At 39.4% G+C, this 19,664-nt stretch overlaps 1 pseudogene; it reads left to right on the top strand.

Moving 5' to 3' along the window:
• Positions 1–206: 206 nt before the first annotated feature.
• Positions 207–19,664, top strand: part of LOC103257008 — a 37,950-nt pseudogene continuing 18,492 nt past the window's right edge.

Genomic DNA, 19,664 nt, shown 5'->3' with positions numbered 1-19,664 from the left:
AATAGGGAGAGTCACCTTGGAGGAATACATACATTCTTTCCAAGGAGGGAATCCAAATTCAGGGTGCACCATGAGCCAATCATTTTCAGTTTTTGTAGTTTGACATTCCCTGTGAGCTGTGCAAGTAGGAAATTCAGAGGAGTGTTGTTCCTCTTTTTTTTAATTGGGTTCAAAAATCTCCAGGCACTAATAGGATAAGGGACCAGATGTTTCGAGTCCCCTTTCGACCAGAGGAGCTGTCAGTTATCATTCCCTTAACACGAGAAGGCAAGCATTTTGGTATGAGAGGAGAGCATTCTGAACTGGTAGGTAAACTAAAACAAATTGGGGGTGAGCTGGAACTCCCTAAGAAGGAAAAATTATGATTAATAACAGTTTTAACTTGGGAGGAGAAAATAGTGGGGCCGCCTACCAAAGAAGCAGTGTCAGTAAAAATCATTATCATTTCATTATCCCAAGTGACAGGTTGAAAAACTGGAGGGTTAGGCATATAAGCCCAATAGGTTCTGTTTGCACCACCATCAGCATCAATACGACTTACCTGAAAGGTGAGAATGGCCATCATAGCAACAAAAACAGTGGATGGAGTAAAAGGAACATTTTGTGAATGGACCAGCCTCTCTGCTTCAAGACCCAGGGCTTTCAGCTGCCCCCATGTAGGAGGACCTTGACCTCTGGTGGAAGAAGCATACCGTCTTGGCTGGGGAGGTAGGGGTCTGGACCTAGAACTGGAAGAAGAGCGAGAACGGGGAGGTCGCAGAATATGGTGCATCTGAATTCATGGTGGACGGTTATGACGAAGATAAGATGCCTCATTCTCGGGATTAGAATTCTCTCTTCCTCCGGTTCTGAGTTGTTCTGACTGGGTTCCCATCTGACATCTCTCTGCCTTGGATCTCTCTGCATTGGCCGAGGCGTTGGATTGGACATATCGAATAAGTCGATCCGGTATCCAAATGGGCGATGAAGAATTCTGAGGAAAGATACATGCATACCCTTTCCCACAAGTTAACAACACATCGGGCCCTCTCCATTGACCTGTAAGGAGATCATTCCATTTGACCATAGGCTTAATAGTTTCTTTCAGGTTCCAGTGTCTATCCATAGTCGAGTGACCCAAAGAGTCCAAATTCAGGTGATTGAGTACAAATAAAGCATGGCTTACAATATGATGAGGGGAACTATATTTAAATTCTCCCTCTTGTAATTTAATGATTTGATTTTTTAAGGTTTGATGAGCTCTCTCGACTATGGCTTCACTCTGAGGATTATAAGGAATTCCTGTAGAATGAGAAATGTTAAATTTAACACAAAACTGTTTGAAAGCTTTAGACGTATAAGCAGAAGCATTGTCAGTTTTATTTGTTTTGGGATACCCAACTGTGAGAAACAAAAAAATAAATGTTGTATCACATCTTTATAAGTTTCTCCTGTTCTGGCAGAAGCCAATATGACATGGGAAAATGTATCCACAGTTACATGTAGGCAAGATAATTTTCCAAAGGTAGAAAAATGAGTCACATCCATTTGCCACAGGGCATTGGGCTTCAATCCTCAGGGATTAACCCCTGTTGGAGCATTGTTAAAGGTGGTACGTACTGGGCAATTTTTAACAATTTGCCGAGCTACTTCTCTAGGCAACTGAAACTGATACCGTAAAGCAGTGGCATTCTGATGATGGATATCATGAGATAACCGAGCTTGAGTAACTGCCTCCGTTTCAATGGCTACACATATTGCTGGTTTAGTTAAACTGTCAGCCAATTGATTGCCTTTATGTAGAGGTCCCAGAAGGCCAGAATGAGATCTAATGTGGCCAACAAAAAACTGCTCCATTCTGTCACAAATTAATTGTTGTAACTGAACGAGCAACTCCAGAATTGTAGTTTTATTGGTAAGAATAGTAGCTGTCTCAATATGAGGAAACAATCCTTTAATATAACAAGAGTCAGTATACAAATTAAACCTTTTATTCTTTAAAACAGAAAATGCATATAGAACTGCTTTTAGTTCTGTTCTTTGGGCTGATGATTCTGAAGTGCTTAAAATATGGGGCTCGTAATCAATTATTGTTACTGCTTTTCCATTAGAAGAACCATCAGTAAAAACCAAGGCTGCCCCCTTGAGAGAGTCAGGGAACAGTTGTGAGGGAAAATTATGGGGTTTTGTTTTACAAACTGCAACAATGGATTTTTAGGCAAATAGAACAAAATTTGTCCTCTGAAGTCAATTAAGGCTACTTGCCAATCATCATTGGTCTGTAACAGGGTTTGAAACTGAGTTTTGTCATACGGGACAATATTGTCCACATCCTTTCCAAACAATTCCACACTTCTTTGTCTTCCTTTAGTTATTAACAAGGCCACTAAATAAGGATAAGATGCCAAAACCTTCTTAGAAGAAACTGGTGAATGTAACCATTTCATAGGTCCTTCCTGCCACAAGCACCCTGTTGGGGTATGAAAAGTAGCCAACACAATTAATTCCCATGGTAAATTATAATTCACTCTTTTCAACTTTTGAGATTCAATGGCCTTCTCTACTAAAATTAAGGCCTTTTCTACCTCAGGCATTAAGACCCTTTTAGAGGTGGGGGAGGAGTTCCCCTGCAATATATTAAAAAGAGGCTTTAAGTCTGCAATAGTTATACATAAATAAGGTCTTAGCCAATTAATATCTCCCAATAATTTTTGAAAGTCATTTAAAGTCACCAAATGATCTTTTCTTAACTGCAGAGGCTGATGACTTACTGTCTGAGTGTTTAACACTCAGCCAAGATAAGTAAAAGGTGGATTGGTTTGAATTTTTTCAGGAGAAATTTTCAAACCATAGTTTGTCAAAGCTGTTACTGTATCATTTAAAATGTCATGCAGAAGAGCACGATTTTGATGGGCTAGTAGAATATCATCCATATAATGCACCAGATAAAGATCAGGGTATTGATACCTAATATCTTGTAAAGCAGCATCAACATATTTTTGACACAGGTGGGGCTATTTTTCATTCCTTGTGGTAGGACTTTCCACTGAAACCTTCGATGAGTCTGTGTAAAATTCTGAGAAGGGAGGCTAAATGCAAATCTCTTGCAATCATCAGAACTTAAAGGTATAGTAAAAAAGCAATCTTGTAAATCAATAACTATGATGTTAGAGTCTGCAGGAATAGCAACTGGAGACGGCAGCCCAGGCTGTAACGCCCCCATTGTTTCCATGGTGGCATTAATAGCTCTTAAATCTTGCAAAAGTCTCCACTTGCCAGATTTCTTTTTTACAACAAATATAGGTGTATTCCAAGGGCTAGTGGAAGGCTGTATATGGCCAGCCTCCAGCTGCTGCTGCACTAAATCCTTAGCTGCCTCAAGTTTTTCTGATGGTAAAGGCCATTGTGCCACCCAAACTGGTTCGTTGGTTTTCCATACAATTGGGTCAGCAGCTTCAAGAACAATGGCCTCTAGAATAAATTTGGATAGCCAATGCCAGACCGGTCTTTCTTTTCTATAATCTGAACTGGTTCCTTCATTCCTTGTCCGTTCTTACCCAGACCCTTAAAGGGATCATATCTCATTTGCAGCAGTTGCACTGACACTCTATCGTTTGGGCTACACAAAAGTGTGCCCATCTGAGCAAGAATGTCTCATCTCCAGAGTGTAATAGGGATAGAAGGTATGACATAGGGACAAAAAGTCCCTGATGATTGATCATCTGCCCAATTTAAAATCTGCGAACTCTTAGCCACAGAAGGTACTTTACCAATACCAATAAGCCCTGAGGAGGCGACTTGGGTCGGCCACGAAGAAGGCCAGTCTTTTCCAGCAATACAAGAAACATCTGCCCTAGTATCCAGCAAGCCATTAATTTTAACTCCTTGAATAAACAAATCTTTTAAAGGCCTAGAAGTAGTGACCTCCTGAAGCCAAAAACCAAAATCACTCGACCCAAATCCAGAGTCTCCCCTAGGCTTGTTAGTCAGAGACTTTCCCAACTTATGGTAAGGCAAGAGCAATAACTGAGCTATTTTCTGACCTTTGTTAAACTGCACAGTCTTACTTGGTGGAGCCACAAGCACTTGAATTTCTCCTGTATAGTCAGAGTCCACAACTCCAGGAATCACATAAACTCCCTGAAGAGACAAAGAACTTCTTCCCAGAATAACCCCCACTATCTCCTTGGGGAGGGGGCCTTTTACCCCTGTTGGAATTGGGGTAACTGGAATATCTGGGGTTAATATTGTGAAGGCAGAGGAACAGAGGTCCAGTCCTGTGCTCCCTGGGGTTGCTCTGATGAGCTCTGAGATGGAACAAAGGGAATGAATGGATTCAGAGTGGAAGTTGCCCCTATTATTGCTTGGGGCCAGGGCTGGCCCCTTAATTCGCTTCCCGACTCAGGCACTGTAGGCTGTCCTTCCATTAACAGTGCCGTTTTTATGAAATTTAGATTTGCAATCCTTAGCCCAATGGAAGCCTTTTAGGCATCTAGAACATAAAGACTTTGACTGAGAGCCTCCAGAAGGTGGCAGTGTCGGGACAGATTGAGGCTCTTGTTTAGATGGACATTTTTTACTGATATGGCCAGGCTGTCCTCAGTTGTAGCAGGTTAAGACAGTGTTGTTCTTAGGCTTATTAGTTCCACTCTGGATCCCCTGCACAAACTGAGTATAAGTTTCTCCTCTAAGAGCCGTGGCTATTGCCACACCCTGTACATAAGCAGGGTTGACATCAGCACACATCCTGATGTAGTCACTCAATTGTCCTGTCTTCCTGACAGGTCTTATAAGAGCCTGACAGGTTCTGTTAGCATTCTCAAAAGCCAATTGTTTTACCAAAATGTCGGCTGCTTCCTCATTGATGGTTATCTTATGTACAGTCATTTGTAATCGAGAGACAAAATCCTCATAGTTTTCATCAGACTTTTACTTAATTTCTCCTAGGGGGGTAGCCTGGTTAGCACTAGCAGGGAGTGCTCTCCAAGCTCTAGCTGCACAAATATTAAGTTGTACTAAGGCATCTCTTGGTATAGCCATTTGAGCATCCACAGATTCATAAGCCCCAGTCCCCATGAGCATTTCAGAAGTAATAATGTCTGGGGTCTATGCATCCTGTCTGTTTTGGGCAGCCATCTGTTTAACCTGGTTCTCAAATTCTGCTTTCCACAACAAAAAATTTCCTCCTGTTAAACAGCATTTAGCAAGCATTTGCCAATCATATGGGGTCATCCAACGGTTAGTGAACTGTTCCATAAGTGTGGAGGTATAGGGGGCCAAAGGTCCATACTGGGAACAAGCTTCCCTGAGCTCTTTTAAGAGTTTGTATGGCAATGGTTCCAATACCAGAGAGGTATCTTCAAATTCATTATCAAACAAAATTGGAAAACACAAAGAAAAATCCAAATCACCTTCCTCCTCGGCCTGCCTTTTAGCTCCCTTAATACCAACGTAAGGCGCCTTGGACGAGAGAGAGTGCCCAGGAGTGAAAGCGAATTTTCTTGGCACATAGTGAGGAGAAGGTTGGGCCAAGGATAAACTGATTAAATTATCAGGATGCTTTTGTTCATGGTGCTGAACTGCCTCCTTTTTCAAACTAGCCTCATCCGCTGGGGGCAGAGTACTGTTATCCAAGGGAGGAGTTATAGACACAGCTTTAGAGGAATTAGAGGCCAATATAAGAGCATCCTCTTTAGTCAATTTGGTAGGGAATTTGGAATACTCATGTTGTGGATCCAAAGCATCTCTGATAATATTCCACAAGGCAAAAACATCAACAGGGACCTCATCAGGTCCGTGCAAAGTATAACAGAGTTTAAGTTTTTCCCCAACTTTGGTCCAAATAGCCAAATCAACGGTGCCTTCTTGTGGGACCCAGGGACATTGTGCCTGGACAAATCGCAAAAAATGAGCCAATCGAGTAGAAGACACCTAAATTCCCCTTTTAGATAACGTATCGAGTAAGACATTTATAAACAGTCTCTAGCGTTTAGACTGTTTCTGGCCCATGAGTGTATCAGGGCTCTAGCACTTCCCACCTATTCTTACCCTGCTTATCTCTGCAGGGGGGCCCTATCCATCCTGAAAAGAAAGAGAAAAGATTACCTTCAAGCTCCCAGGCATTGGGCGCCACTTGAGGGTGCCAGCCCCACAAGGGTCGTGGGATGTCCTGAAGGAGAGACAGATAGGCGACGGACGAAGATCATATACATGGACACCTGCTTCTTGAACAGATGACGATTTAATGTTAGTTAACACAGAGTTTTTATACCATTTGTGAAGGGGCAAGACAAAGAAAATTCTTTCACATATATATCTTTTAAAAGTTACCAGCTAGTGGTCTTAGTAGATTCTCATAGGCTTTAGTAGCAAACAAACCAAGATTCCCTAGGCTTTAGTAGGAAACAAACCAAGATTCCCATAGGCTTTAGTAGCAAACAAACCAAGATTCCCATAGGCTTTAGTAGCAAATAAACCAAGATTCTCATAGGCTTTAGTAGCAAACAAAATAAGATTCTCATAGGCATTTAGACAACGTCTTATTCATAAAGCCAACAATGATACTTTCAGTCCAATGTCCCAAATTACAGTTCTACATGCTTCAAGAAAGTTTCTTTAAGTGTATATTTCTTTATGTGTCAGGAATTTTCTCATCTTAGGCTCTTATGTTCTTCAGAGTCCTGTGATCGCCTCCCTTGTCCAGATGTCCTTGTTACTTTTCTCTTATCTTGCAGTGCTTGTTTCTAAAGAGAACTCAAAAGAGGCTTTTAGTAATGTTTCCTAAGTCCCTCAAGGTTGCTTTCTGTTTTAGCTGATCTGTCATAAAAGTGTCTGATTATTATATTATGAGTTCAGTGAAAACCCACTCTATAAATGTTAACTTAGAGTTTTAACTATTGAATTAAGTAAAAACCTTAACATTAACCTTTATCCTAAGTCAGTGAAAACAGTGTTATAAATCACGTACATAATTCCTATACAAGTGTTAGAACTTATAATGAATTCATAATAAACTTACTATAAACTTGTGCTTTTAAAAATCCTTATGTCTAAACACTAAACTGCATAATCCTAAATCAAATAAGGAGTGGATATACTTATATCATTTATTACTTAAGCAATATCTAGTAACTTATAACCAAGTGAAAGAAAGCACTCTTGATGTGCTTCAGAGTTTAACCCTTGCATATGTTAGAAAAGGCCAAGTGGCATAGTGGGAAAATGGAAAAATAAACCATGACATTTCCAGGTTAGCTATGATTCTTCACATAAACATGCTATCTTCTTCTTCCATGACTGCACAGAATTTCTTCAGCTGTACCAACAGCAAAGATGGAAGACAGAAGGGCCTCAGCTGCCTGAACTAGCTTTGCGGCAGGGGGTCCTCAGCTCACCTGGACTTTGTCAAGCAGGTGGGCCTCCAAGGCTGGCTCCCAACAACTATTAATAATTCAGTGCACATGTTTCATGTTTTTGTTTCTATGTGGTATCTAAATATATGTTGTAGCCTCTCTGTTCCTCTTTATTCCCTCTCTTTTTTCTCTGCTCTTCCTCTCTTTTACCTTTTCTCTTTTCTTGCCTTCCATCACTTTTTCTATTTTGCCTATATTAATAGAGGCAATTCTTCAAGATATAAGATGCCAAATAGGCTTTACACTGGTCCACCATTTGTGTAAGAATCAAGGAAAATAAAAAACGTACATTTGATATTTCCATCAAAGATCTAGAAGAACACATCATGAAGAAATAAAAGTGGGTGCTGGTTGGAATGAGCAGGAGAAAACTGGCTGGAAGGAAGAATTCTTACTTTTCACCAAGTATCATTTCACAGTGTGGATGCTTCTCAACTTACATACAGTTACATCCTAATAAATCCATCACAAGTTGAAGATACTGTTAAGTTGAAAATGCATTTAGTACACCTGACCTCTGAATATCCAGTTTAGCCTAGCCTACCTTAAACATGCTCAGCATATTTACACTGTTTGTGCTTTGAATTCTCATCTGATGAATAAAGCACCTATTAAATAAAAATAATAATTGGCAGGTCACACATGTCCTTTTGTAATGTGCTCTTGCCACTTCCTCAACCAGAGGAACCAGACTGTTTCTGTGCCTTCATGAATCCGGGTGGCCTCTCTGACAGTTTGTCCAGTAGAATGTGGTGGGAGTAGTGCTGTGTCAGTTCTGGATGCCACAAATTGTTCTAGACGCTTCCACTCCTGGGTTCTAGCAATAATGCAAGAAGTGTGACTAGCTGTGGGCCATCATTCTCTGAAAGCCCCAGATTTATGCAGAGACCAAGAAGTATCAAAGCGCCAGACATATGAGTAGAGAAACCACCAGGCATCCAGCTCAGTCTCTCATATAGATGGCACCAGCCTCAGTTACAGTCTTACTGCAAATGCATCATAGGAGACCCTAAGCAAGACTTGCCCAGTCAACCCACAGAAACACATGAGTCAAAGTATTGTATTTCATTTTAAAAACTACATTTCAGTGTAGTTTGGAATAGGGCAATAAACAATCTGAGCAGAAATAGCAAAACATAAGTTCACAAATATTTGCCACATGCTTGCTCTGCATTTTAGGGGTAAATAACTCCTACTTTATGTCCAGGCTGCCTGTACTCAAATCCTGACTCCAACTCTATTATCTTTGTGACCTTAGACACAGTTCTTTACCATTTCTTCTTCCTTCCTTGCAGACTATCTGTAAGTTGATCAGTTTGCTTATTATAGGAGATAGGTTCAAGAAGATACAAATAAGTGTTATTGGAGTAGGGGAATATGCATTTTGTGAAAATGTTCTTTTTGTGAGTACTTTAGAAGCTCTGTGTCAGTTGTCATCTCCCCCTTCTCTGCTTGACGTGGGTGCCAGCCTTTGCTGCCAGCATGGACAGTATCCTTCCCCTTCACTGGATCCTGTTACATTTTCTAGAACAGAGAGATAATATCTACCTCAAAGGGTGCTATGTGGATTTCATAACATTTAGAATACCACCTGGCACACAGTGCCCAGTAAATATCAGAATTATTATGTACCAAGAGTCATGGAAAACTGTCAGCATATTTCTTAATATTGAGATAAGTATCAAGTAAATAATAAGCATTATTCCTGAAGATACTGTGATGGGTTTTCCTTGTGACTTGTCTAAATTTGAATCTCTATTTTCAAATTAGAATACTTTGACTGATTATACTGGAGCTTTGTGTTCTGCATTATCTTTCACAAATTAGCAAAGGTATGTGATTGCCCCCTACAATTTCCAATTTGGGGATAATGTACAAAACATATAACTTATCCCTTGCCTAAAAAAGGAAATAAACTATGAAAATGCCTAAATTCATCACTTTGAAAACATGCCACAAGTTGGTAATGTATTCTAACTACATCGTGAAGCAATCAAAGTTGTTTTAAAAAGTGATGTTATGCTTGAATCATTGTGAAATCAAAGTGGTCGTTTGCCACATGGCATCTGGAGAAGTCAAGTGGCAACGTGATACTTATTGCCATTGCAAATCTGCTTCTTTTTATTTGCCTGCCTGAATTACAGATTCTTCTTTATTTCCCTTTTCATCGTAAATGTCACAAGGCTACATCAAGAATTATAGTCATGACCCTAAAGGCATAATTTGATGGGTGAGCCTTTATGATTTGAACATTATTCAGCCTTATTTTATTATTTATTTAATTTCTCATATTATCCTACACATCACTTATTTTTCTCTCTTGTCATTTTCCTTTTTTTTTTCTTGAGCAATGGGAGTATATTTGAGCCAACTTCTCAAATACTGCTGTATTAATTTTCCCTGCAGGAGCCAATTTTATCCACTGTCTCCATCACTTTTTCCCCTTATTTCTGAAATCCTATCCTTCAATTTTCTAAAATTTCCTGGCTTTAAATCATTTTATTCCATAATCATCTTGTTTCTTCATCGATTTGCTACCAGTTCAAATCTTGTGATTATGAATGAATACATTCTAAATATGTCTCCTGGGGCTTTTCTGTTTGTTGTTTTCTTTTTTTCATGTAATTTTCTTTCTTACCTCTGTTGTTCTCAGTTGCTTTTACCAATTATTTTCATAATCTTAGGTTTCACAAGATTGATTTATTTAATACTGGGAGGTAGTACTGCTTTTATCAAAGATGGCATGTATCTATGTGCATAAAGTTCTGATCCTGACACTTGAAATCATAGGTGACAAGAAAAACACAGGAGAGAGGAGTTTAGAGGCTTCAATTTGTAACTTAGGTTTGCCCTTTGGGATTCACTTCCCTTTTTGGAATGCTGAGTTTCTCTTCTAGCTCAACCAGAAAATTTGGCCAATACCCTAACATTTGTTCTTTCTTCCTTCCAGAAGAAAGCCCCCTTTCTCTGCCTGACATGGGTGCCATTCTTTGGTGTCAGTATGCACAGAATCCTCTCCCTTCACTGAGCAGTGAAGCCTTCTACCTTTGATCTCTGGTATCCAGGATACATCCCAGAAAGCTGAATGCAGCTCCAACCAATAGGGCAGCCACCTACCACAAGTGGCTACTTAAATTTAAATTAATAAAATTAAATACAATTAAACATCCAGTTTCTCAGCTCCACCAGACACATTTTAAATGCTCAGTATTGCCTGTGACTAGTGGCAACCTTACTAGATAGTATAGATGAGAGCATTCCTTTCATGTCAGAAAGTTCTGCTGGTTGGTGTTGAGCTAGAGGATAAAGACTTGACCTCCTGCCACCAACCTGACCTCAGCCCAGCCAGCACTCTAGTTCCTACTCTTAAACCCTAAGAGTACTGGCGGGCACGTAGTGGGTATACCTTCCACTTCTCTCCGGGTGGGCTTCCACCTACTCCCCAGGCAACCTTGTAAAAACTCCTAAAAGCTTCTGCCAAATTGATAGTCCTCTCACCTTGTTTCCATAACTCACAAAATGTGCTCCTAGTTTAATGGGAACCAATAAGCACTCTGATGTAATCTCACTCTTCTTTAACGGTATCCTGGAAAACTGCTAACTATTCTTCAGTATGCCATAGGCCCAAACTTCTCTTCAAAGAGAAAGTTAAAATTGAGATGGTCTTAAAGGGTCAGTTACTCTGAATTCTTCCCTGAAGGTCCTAGAAGGAAGCTGGAGCAGGGAGAATGAGGTGGAAGCCTGGTGGTAATACTTAGCCACACAAATCAGTCTGCAAGGGAGAGAAGGGGACATCAGGGTATCCTATCAAATCTTCTGGTTGAGCTAGACCAGTAACCTGGAGCTCAAAGAAGGAAAGCAGCCCACTCAGACCGAGTTATAAAAATCAAACCTCTCAACTCCCAGCCAGTGTGTCTTCCCTATGACATGTAAGGCTGAATAGACAGGCTGGGAACGTATGATAAAAAGCTCAGCTGCCCCATCTGCAAGTTAAATAAATGTGCCAAAAGGAAAAAAAACAAGCAGCTCCTTTAAAAAGAGGGCAAAAGATATGAATAGACACTTCTCAAAAGAAGATACATGGGCAGCCAACAGACACATGAAAAAGTGCTCAGCCTCACTCATCATCAGAGAAATGCAAATCAAAACCACACTGAGATACCACCTAACCCCTGTAAAAATGGCCATGATTAATAAAACAAACAACAACAGATGCTGGCGAGGATGTGGAGAAAAGGAATGCTTCTACATTGCTGATGTAAATGAAAACTGGTGCAGCCTCTTTGGAAGACAGTGTGGCAATTCCTGAAAGAACTAGAAATTGACCTTCCATATGACCCAGCAATTCCCCTACTGGGAATATACACGGAGGAACTCAAATCATTCTACCAAAAAGATACCTGCACACATATGTTTTTTGCAGCTCTATTCACAATAGCAAAAACATGGAACCAACTGTGTTGCCCATCGAAGCTGAATTGGATTAAAAAAGTGGTACATATACACGATGGAATTTTTTTTGAAATAAGGAAATTTAATATTTTGATAACCTGATCAAAATGAATGGAAAACATGTACAATGACATATAACAGAAAATTATTCTGACTACTGGAATTACCTAAACATTGTTGACCTGCCCCCTTCCCTCTCCAGCGCACTTTTAAGGGAGACTTTTTCCCTTCATTTCTTTTCCTCCTCTCTTGGGAAGAGGTAGGAATGCAGAGGGAGTCCTTTCTATGCATGATTCATTTATTAAGCAAACATTTATTGAGCCTGATGACTGCACTGCATTAGGTTTTAGGATTATAGATGAACCAGATGAAATTTAAATTGTTTTAGTTTTCTGCTTTTCTTTTATTCCTTTGAAAGTTTAATGCAGTTATTGACTCCTGTCTGGGTGCTAGTCGGATGGATGGTGGTGGGACAGGTTGTATTGCTTGTCCCTAAGGCAGGTAGAGGATGTTCTAGCAGGGAGTCAGGCTACTTTCTTGGCAATTTGGAGGTCAACAGCAGATATAAAGGAAAGGGAAGTACGACTTGGAGTTAGTAAGTCAGTCAAGGACTCAAGCATCTGAACATGACCACTTACTGGTATTATTAAACCCATTTTACAGATGAGGCAGGCTAAGGAATTTGCCCAAAATCATATATTCAGTATGTGGGGAAACTGAGACTTAAATTCAGATATGTCTGATTCTAAATGTCATGTTCTTCCAGCTATAGCCATCACTTCCCTCACTGACAGAAGTACAAGATGAGATTAAGGGTAGCACCATCCCTACCGATTCCTTTTATGAGGAGAGTAAAAGCTACCTTGGACACCCCAAGCAGACTTTCACTTATTTCTCACTGGCCAGAATTGTGTTACATGAATCCCTTACATAACCCTACATGACCTTCTTATATCCTCTCCAACCCCCCCTCCCCACTTCACCAAAGTTGCAAGGAAGGCTGGGAAGGTAAGTGTTTGGCTTTTCCAATCCTATAAAGTGGAAAGTGACAAGGGATTAGGGAGTTGAGAATGAGTCTTGGATCAGTCAACTGAGGGTTGATTTCTCTTTACTACAGTTTTTGTACTATATTCTTTCCTTTTTAAAATATTTTTTAAAATTTATTTATTTATTATAAAGATCTAGGGTACAATTCAGGGTTAGGTATACAAACATTGATCATGCAGGTACCCTTGTTGATGAGGTATGCCCCGCCCTCCCCTAGCAGTTTTCTCCAACTGCCAGTCTCACCCCCCCTTCCCCTGACAGTTTTCCACTACTGCCAATTGCTTTTTTATAATATTATAATTGTTCAAGGTCACCTTATGAGTGAGAACATATGGAACTCATTTCTTTGTTTTTGTGATAAATCACTGAGTATGATCGACTCCAAATCCACCCAATTTGCTACTAAATCCATATATTTGCCCTTCTTTATGGCTGCATAATATTCCATTGTGTATATGTACCACATTTTAAAAATCCAGTTCAGCTTTGATGGGCAACACGGTTGGTTCCATGTTTTTGCTATTGTGAATAGAGCCGCAACAAACATACGTGTGCAGGTATCTTTTTTGTAGAATGATTTGCATTCCTCAGGGTATATTCCCATTAGGGGAATTGCTGTGTCATATGGAAGGTCAATTTCTAGTTCCTTCAGAAATCACCACACCATCTTCTAAAGTGGTTGTATTAGTCTGCATTCCTGCCAGCAGCGTCGCAGTATTCCTTTTTCTCCACATCCTCGCCAGCATCTGTTGTTTGTTTCATTAATGGCCATTTTTTACAGGGGTTAGGTGGTATCTCAACGTGGTTTTGATTTGCATTTCTCTAATGATGAGTAAGGCTGAGCACTTTTTCATGTGTCTGTTGGCCACCCGTATATCTTCTTTTGAGAACATGATTATGCAGCCATAAATAAGGACAAATATATGAACTTTGCAACAACTTGGATGGATTTGGAGTCGATCATACTCAATGATTTATCACAAAAACAAAGAACAGAGTACCATATGTTCTCACTCATAAGTGAAACTGGAACAATTATAATGCTATAAGAAAGCAATTGGCAGTAGTGGGAAAATGTCAGGGGAGGGGGGTGGGATTGGCAGTTGAGGGAAACTGCTAGGGAAGGGAGGGGCACACCTCATCAGCAAGAGTATCTGTATGATCAATGTTTGTATACCTAAACCTGAAATGTATCCCACATCTTTATAATAAATTTTTTTAAAAGCTCAGCTGTCACATCTGCAAGTTAAAAGGTATAAGCAATACATTAAAATAATGATATTACTAAAATAATATGTTATTTTATTCTTTGCAAAGTACTTTCACATCCATTACATCATTTAACTCTTAATACAACCTGGTAATGTAAGAAAAGCAAATGAGAAATTGAGTCTCAGAGAAGGTATGTGAATTTTTTCAGGATCATGTAACAATTAAGAGGTGATAAAGTAGGGGTCCAAACCCATTGCAAGTCATTCAACTCTTCCATTTCATTGAGTTGAGGACAGAATTCTGCCTTTACAAAGAAGAGTGAGAAATATTGTCTGTGTATAAGAGAGGGAACAGAAATAGGAAGGGATGATGAAAGGTTTTAAAGAAAGCTAGAAGGCAAGAAATTGAAGAATTAAAGAAGTCTTCTGCTTGTAAAAAAGCATACACTCAAAAATAAGAAGGTGAATGAATGTCCAAAAATCAAAAGGTGAATGAATGTCCAAGATAAGTAAAAATAGCTTTAAAAAGTGAAGGATAATTTCATACAATCAGGTAAGCCTTTCACTTTTGTGTGTCTTCACATGCACCCAGGAGACTGATGAAGGTCTGAGAAGTAGCTAATAGAGTCCAATATAAAAACTATCTCTAAAACTCTTCTTCCTAAGTTTTCATCTGATTTTCCTAGGGGTGTTAAAAGAAATAGTAAGGACATTTACTTAAACCAGTGGTTATCAATGGCAGAGATTTGATCCCAATTGTCTGGCGATATATATTTTTTTATAATCAATATTTTTTATTATGATATTGTGGGGTACAGTTAAGGGTTAGGTATACAAATATGCTTCATTCAGGCACCTTTGAGGTGTCTCCCTGTCCCCAGACAGATATTTACTACTGTTAATCCCATGTCCCTTCCCCTCCCCCACATAGTTTCCCACCACTGTCAGTCATTTTCTTTTGTTTTTTGTTTTTTGTTTTTGTTTTTTTGACTTGGAGTCTCACTCTGTTGCCCAGACTGGAGTGCCACTCCCAGACACTGCAGCCTCAACCTGCAGGGTTCCGGTGATCCTGCCTCCTCAGCATTCTGAGTAGCCAGAATTACAGGCATGCGCTACCACGCCCAGCTGATTTTTTGATTTATTGTAGAGATGAGGTCTTGCCAAGTTGCCCACGCGAGTCTCGAACCCGTGGGCTCAGGCAATCCACTCACCTCAGCCTCCCAAAGGTGTGGGATTACAGGTTTAACCACCGAGCCCCGTTAGTGATTTTCTTATAGTATTACATTGGAAGTTCAAGGTCCACTATATGAGTAAGAACATGTGATACTCAGATCTTTGTTTCTGTGAGAGATCACTCAGTATTATAGACTCTAGTTCCATCCAGGTTGCTGCGAAATTCATGATTTTGTTCTTTTTTATGGCTGCATAGTATTCCATTATGTGTATGTACCACATTTTTAAAATACAGTCTTTTTTTGATGGACAGCATGATTGGTTCCAGGTTCTTGCTATTGTGAACAATGCTGTGATAAACATATGTGTGCAGGTATCTTTTTTATAGAGTGATTTGAGTTCTTCAGGATATATTCCCAGTAGGGGGATTGTGGGGTCATATGAGAGGTCAATATTTAGAGCTTTTAGGAATTGCCACACTGTTTTCCATAGAGGTTGCACTAGTTTGCACTCCCACCAACAGTGTAGAAGTGTTCCCATTTCACCACACTCTCTCCAGCAATTGTTATTTTGTGAGTTATTGATAATTGCCATTCTGACTGGAGTTAGGTGGTATCTCAGTGTGGTTTTAATTTGCATCTCCTTTATGATTAATGAAGTTGAACATTTCTTCATGTGTCTGTTGGCTACTCGGATGTCTTCCTTTGAGAAGTGTCTGTTCATATCTTTTGCCCACTTTTTAATGGGGTTGTTTTTTTCTTTTCAGCATGTTTGAGTTCCCTGTAGATTCAAGATGGTAAGCCTTTGTCAGACATGGAGTTGGTGAATACTTTTTCCCAGTCCGTGGACTGTCTCCCTGCTCTCTTGGTGGTTCCTTTGGCTTTGCAGAAGCTTGTCAGTTTAATGAGGTCCCACTTGTCTATCTTAACTCTTGGTCTGTGGGTTGAGTTTTGTTCAGGAATTGGATGCCAGTTCCAATTTCCATTAGGGCGTGTCCTGCATTTTCTAAGGTTCTTATGGTTTGAGGTTTTGCATTTAGATCTCTGATCCATTTAGAGTTAATTTTTGTGTATGGGGATTGATAGGGGTCTTGTTTGAGACTTCTGCATGTGGTCAGCCAGTTTTCCCAGCACCATTTATTGAATAGGTTCTCCTCTCACCAGTGGTGGGTGGTGGAGGCTTTGTCGAACATGAGTTGGTTGAAAAATTGAGGTTTTGCTTCTGGAATCTCAATTCTATTCCATTGGTCTATATGCCTGTTTCAGTACCAACATCAAGCTGTTTTGATTACTGTAGCTTTATAGTAAAGCTTGAAGTCTGGTAGTGTGATACCTCCTGCTTTGTTTTCTTTGCTGAGAATTGTTCTGGCTATTCTTGGTTGTTTGTGTTTTCATATGAATTTCTGTCAAGTTTTTTCTAGCTCTGAGAAGAATGTTGCTGGTAATTTGATGGGTATTGCATTAAATCTGTAGATTGCCTTAGGTAGAATGGACATCTTTATAATGTTGATTCTTCCAACCCATGAGCATGGGATGTTTTTCCATTTTTTTGTGTCATCCTTGATTTCTTTGAGCAGTGTTTTGTAGTTTTCATTGCAAAGGTCCTTCACATCTCTGGTTGGGAAGATGCGAAGGTATTTCTTTTCTGTGTGTGGCTATTGTGAATGGGATTGTGATTTTTATTTGGGTTTCTATTTGTTTATTATTGGTGTAAAGAAATGTGATTGTGGTTTTGCACATTTATTTTATACCTTGAGACTTTGCCAAAGTCCTTTATCAGTGCAAGGAGGTTTTTGAAAGATTCTTTTGTGTTTTCAAGGTACACAAATATGTCATCAGCAAAGAGGGATAACTTGACTTCCTCTTTTCCTATTTGGATATGCCTGATCACTTTCTCTTTTCTGATTACTCCAGCTAGGACTTCCAATACTATATTGAACAGGAGGGGAGAGAGTGGGCATCCTTGTCTTGTTCCATTTTTTCAGGGGAAATTGTTCCAATTTTTGTCTGTTTAGGAGTATGCTAGCTGTGGGGTTCTCGTAGATGACTTTTACTATTTTGCAGTATGTTCTATGTATGTGTAGGTGTCTGAGGGTTTTTGTCAGGAAGGGGTGCTAGATTTTATCAAAAGCATTTTCTGCATCTAATGATATAATCATGTGGTTTTTGTTCTGACATCTGTTGATGTATTTAATTACATTTATTGTTTTGCAAATGTTGAACCAGTCTTGTATCCCAGGGATGAAGCCTACTTGGTCATAATGGATGATTTTCAAGATGTGTTGTTGAATCTTTTGCTAGGATCTTGTTGAGGATTTTGGCATCTACATTCATCAAAGATATTGGCCTGTAGGTCTCTTTCTTTGTTGGGTCTTTACCTGGCTTGGGTATCAATGTGATGTTAGTTTCATAGAATGATTTGGGGAGGGTTCCATCTTTCTCAAACACCTGGAATACTTTCAGTAGAATTGATATCAGCTCCTCCTTAAATGTCTTATAGAATTCTGCTGGAAAGCCATCTGGTCCAGAACTTTTTTATGTAGGTAGTTTTCTTATTACATAGTCAATATCCTTGATTGTTATTGGTCTATTTAGGGTCTTGATTTCTTCTTGTTTCAACCTAGGCAGCTTGTGTGATATCAGAAAGTCTTCCATTTCCTTAAGGTTTTCCAGTTTGTTTCCATACAAGTGTACATAGTAGTCTCTAATTATCTTTTGTATTTTGGGGGGTTAGTGGTGACTTCATGTTTTGTGTTTCTGATTGTATTTATTTGAGCATTTCTCTTTTTTTCTTGGTCAGTCTAGCTAAGGGAACAGTGATCTTGTTTACCCTTTCAAAGAACCAGCTTTTTGTTTCACTGATTTTTTGTATTATCTTTTTGTCTTCTATGTCCCAGATTTGGGCTTTTATTTTGGTGATCTGGATTCTTCTTCTGCAGTTAGGGTTTTGGTGGTCTTGCTTTTCCAACTTCCTAATGTGACTTGTTGGGCTATTGATTTGTGATCCTTCCATTGTCTTCATGTGCATTTGTAGGGATATGAATTCTCCTCTTACTACAGCTTTCATGGTGTCCCAGAGATTTTGGTAAGATGTCTCCTCATTTTCGTTTGTTTCCAGGTATATTTTAGTCTCTGTTTTGATTTCATTGTTGGCCCAGGAGTTGTTTAGCATCATGCCGTTTAGTGTCCATGTCTTTGTGGGTTTGGAGGGAAGCTTCTTGTTGTTGATGTTTATTTTTATTCCACAGTGGTCTGAGAAGGTGCTTGCCAAAATTTCGATCTTTTGAAATTTGTTTATGCTTGATTTATGGCCAAGTATATGGTTGGTCTTTAGTACGTTCCATGGGGTTCTAAGCAGAATGTATATTCTGTGGTCATTGGGTGGAGAGTTCTGTAGGTATCAATTAAGCCCTTTTGGTCTAAAGTCACTTTGAGGTTCCAGATCTCATTGCTGATTTTTTTGTCCTGATGATCAGTCTAGGGTTGTGAGTGGGGTATTAAAGTCCCCAGTTATGGTGGATAGAGTCAATATCTGTCTTTAGTTTTCCAAAAGCTGCTTTATGATAATTGGTGCTCCTATGTTGGGTGCATATATGTTTAGAATAGATATTTCTTATTTATGGAGTGAACCTTTTATCATTTGTAGTGGCCTTCTGTATCTTTTTTAATTTTTGATAGCTTAAATGGCATTTTGTCTGAAATTAGGATCACAACTCCTCCTTACTTTTGTTTTCCATTTGCCTTAAAATTTGTTTCCTTTCCTCTAACTTTGAGTCTGTGCGTGTCCTTTCTAGTAAGATGGGTCTCTTGAAGGTAGTATATTGTTGCCTGGTGACATTTTATCCATTTTGCCATTCTATGTCTTTTCAGTAGTTCATTTAGTCCATTCACATTCAGGCTAATTATTAAAATGTGAGAGTTGGTCCCTATCATAGAGTTCTTATAGAGTTGTTGTTGTTCCTCTTGGTTTGTTGTCTTCCTTTTAGTTTGGGGGTTGGTTCATGTGTATATTATTCTTTTTCCTGTACTTGTGTGAAGAACGTTGTTCTTTTTACCTTTTCTTCTGTGTTTAGTACTTTCTTAAGTGTTTCGTGTAGAGGTGTTCTCATGGCAGCATAAGTTCTTGGGGATTGGATATCTGGGAGAGATTTTAATTATCCCTTGCTGTTGAAGCTTAGCTTGGCTTGGTAGGTAAATCTTAATTGAAATTGTTTATCTTTTAGAACTTTGAAGATAGGGTTCCAAGCTCTCCTAGCCTGCAGAGTTTCTATAGATAAATCTGCTGCTATTCTAATTGGTCTTCATGGTATGTGATCTGGCCTTTTTCTCTTGCTGCCTTTAGGATTTTTTCTTTTATACCTACTTTGTTTAGGCGAATTATTATGTGTCTG

Source organism: Carlito syrichta, unplaced genomic scaffold (genome assembly GCF_000164805.1).
Source record: "Carlito syrichta isolate Samal-C Ts95f unplaced genomic scaffold, Tarsius_syrichta-2.0.1 Scaffold300978, whole genome shotgun sequence".
In the NCBI taxonomy this organism is placed as follows: Eukaryota; Metazoa; Chordata; class Mammalia; order Primates; family Tarsiidae; genus Carlito; species Carlito syrichta.
This window is presented reverse-complemented; position numbering and strand designations above follow the sequence as displayed.